The following is a 2,899-nucleotide window of genomic DNA, read 5'->3' as shown; positions in this document are numbered from 1 at the left end:
TTATCAGTTTTCACCCCTGTATCCCGACAATTAAATACATAAGTAACTTATAAGCTCCTTAGGGCTAAAAAGCATTTTGCATTTATTATGTTCTTAGCTTTGAGCTAGACCCATCATCCTGATTGTATCTTCCCCTTCCATCCATGCTACTCCCATACTTAATTTATCATCTCTTGCCTGGATAATATCAGCAGCTTCCTAACTAATCTCTCTGCTTCTTGGGTTTCTACATAATTCATCCTTCACATGCCTAGGGAATGACATTTCTTCAACACAGAAATTCCCTACTTAAAACTCTGCAGTGCTTACTCATCTTCTAAAAGGTAAAAGTCCCAAGTCCTTGACACAGCCTATAAAGCTATCATGTACTCCTGTCCCCTCTTTTACTTGGACTCTTTTCTCACCCTAAAATGTGAACACTGCACTACTGATCCTTTCAAAGGCTTTCAGATTTTTAATGCTATTGTTTTTTTAAGCTTCTTCTGCTTTTCCCCCAAACACACAACACACACACCCCTGAACTACTGAACTAGTTCTAATTCTTTGGTCTTCCTGGAAGTGTTTACTTTCTCTCAAGTGCCGTCTCAAACAGATCCTCTTCTCTGAGGACTCCCCAGGTTTGGCCCTCTATCATATCAACTCTTATGTATCTGCATTGCAAGATTAGGAGCAGGAAGCAGGGTATTTGTGTGTGTGTGTGTGTGTGTGTGTGTGTGTGTGTGCGCGCGCGCGCCTCCAGCAGGATTTGGATTATAACAGATAATATATAAAAGTTTTTTGACTAGATAGATGGAATTGTGCTCAGTAGTTTTGTTTGATTATAGGCATATTTTGATTATAAGTATTGATAACTCTCATGTAAACATAAAGAGAAATTTATCTAAACATGGAGAGTGAAGAGATATAAAGATATACGGTGGTCCCCAGTCTTAAAGAGTTTCTCGATTCATCAATCACTTCAAGGTGATTCAAATTTCAATGTGAACATTTCTGTTTTAGAAACCAATCCAGCCCTCTGTAATACATCAATCTGTGCCATCCTCTCTAAGCAGGAACAAGGGGAAATCTTCCCACTTAATTAATTGCACTAGGTGAACATAGAAATTATGCATCTAATTATACCCAGAAGAAGTAACCAACTAAATTCAATGAGAGATTGCATATGTAATTTAGGAGAAATTTCTTAGAAAATTTCTTTCTTATAAGAAAGTACATGGTCGCCCTAAAATTTTCACATTTTTGAAAAAAATCCTTTTACATTAACAAAAATAATAAAAAGACTTCTTACTTTTGGCCAGCTTTAACTTAACTCTTTCTGAGATAATGATGGGATATTTGTTAGCCTCCTTTGTGGAAGGTACTCCTTAATGCCGCAGATGTCCACAAAATGTACAAAGATTCTTTTAGAAAATAAAGCGTGAGAATGAATCAAGATATAGTTGTCAACCTTGTTTGTAGTTGCACTTTGGAACATTTGTTGTAATTTGGAGGATGCAATCAGGTACTTTGCATAACCCCCCGTTCTCCCCCCCCCCCCACACACACACTCAATCTCTTTGGATTCACTACAAGCAGCATTCATGGTGATTGACTAAGATGCCCATATAAATGATTTTGAAAGCTGTCATAACTCTTACCAGGCAATACAGTCAGAAGACTATTTTCATAAACTCTTAATATAATAGTATTCTCTTTTGAAAATTACTACAAAGATAAGAGGAAAAAAGACTTTAAATGTATACTCATTTAGAATAGATTCACCACAATAGGAAGATTCAATAGTAGGAATAATATACTAAGACAGCTTGGGATCCTTGGAGAGCAAAATCTGCTGAATTTTGAGCAAGGTGCAACATTGCTGTAATACAGCAGAAATATCTTCAACTAAAGAATTACAAAAATGTAACTTTGAAAAAAACAAACTAATCAACAATATAACTACATCTTATTAAAAACTGGCTCTTGCAATTGTCCTTGAAATTTCTTACCAAAAAGGAAGCCCATGGGGATCTCATGCTTTTCAGAGTTAATTATATCAGCAATTTCTCCAAATGGAAAGTATTTTCCAGAGTGGAATCTTGAGAGTTCTTGTGTACCTTGAGAGTCTGAGTCATTCTTAAGAAACCTAGTGTGTCTGGTGAACAATATTCCTGTATATCCTATTTCTAGATAATAGCATTTGACAAAATTATCCTGATTTCTACTGGATATTTACTATATTAAAATCTCTATTAATAATTCTAACTTCACAAGCAAATTGTCTCTTTATTTTATTATCTTAGGCAGATTAATTAACTTATTCTTTTTCTACCCAGTAATGAAATGATTAAACATCCCAAAGCACAAAGTATTAAAGATGAGTGTTCCCTTACTAGTTCATTCAAATTACATTTATTGAGTATGTTTTGTGTCAGGTACTGTGCTAGGTGTTATAGACTAATTAATGCTAAACAGATTCCTTGTATACCAAAACACCAGTGTGTTTATTTCCAAAAGGAGGTACTCATGTCCATTATCCATGGGAGTACTTATCTGTCTAAAACTTCTAAGTAAATAACCTCAAAGGCTCCTGATAAGCACAGAATAAAAACAAAGAGAATTAGATTGTCTTGAGAGATATTTCATCCCATCTAAAGAGAAGCCTGATGAACTATCTCTGCCTCACAACAAAATAGATTTCCCTTGTGAATTAAATATCTGTGTCTTCCAGATACATTTTCTTTTTCATTTCGACTGTGTTAACTAAATGCTTACAAATTCATTATATCTACTAGTGATTACCACATCGTTATTTCTGAAAATAAGATTACAACACAAGTGAATGAATTCCATCTTTCCTTAGGCCAGGTATACCTTTTGATTCTTTTGATTGGATATAATATCACTCAAGTTTCTAATG

This window comes from Neofelis nebulosa, chromosome 7 (assembly GCF_028018385.1).
Source record: "Neofelis nebulosa isolate mNeoNeb1 chromosome 7, mNeoNeb1.pri, whole genome shotgun sequence".
Taxonomy (NCBI): Eukaryota; Metazoa; Chordata; class Mammalia; order Carnivora; family Felidae; genus Neofelis; species Neofelis nebulosa.
Note: the sequence above shows the minus strand (reverse complement) of the source record.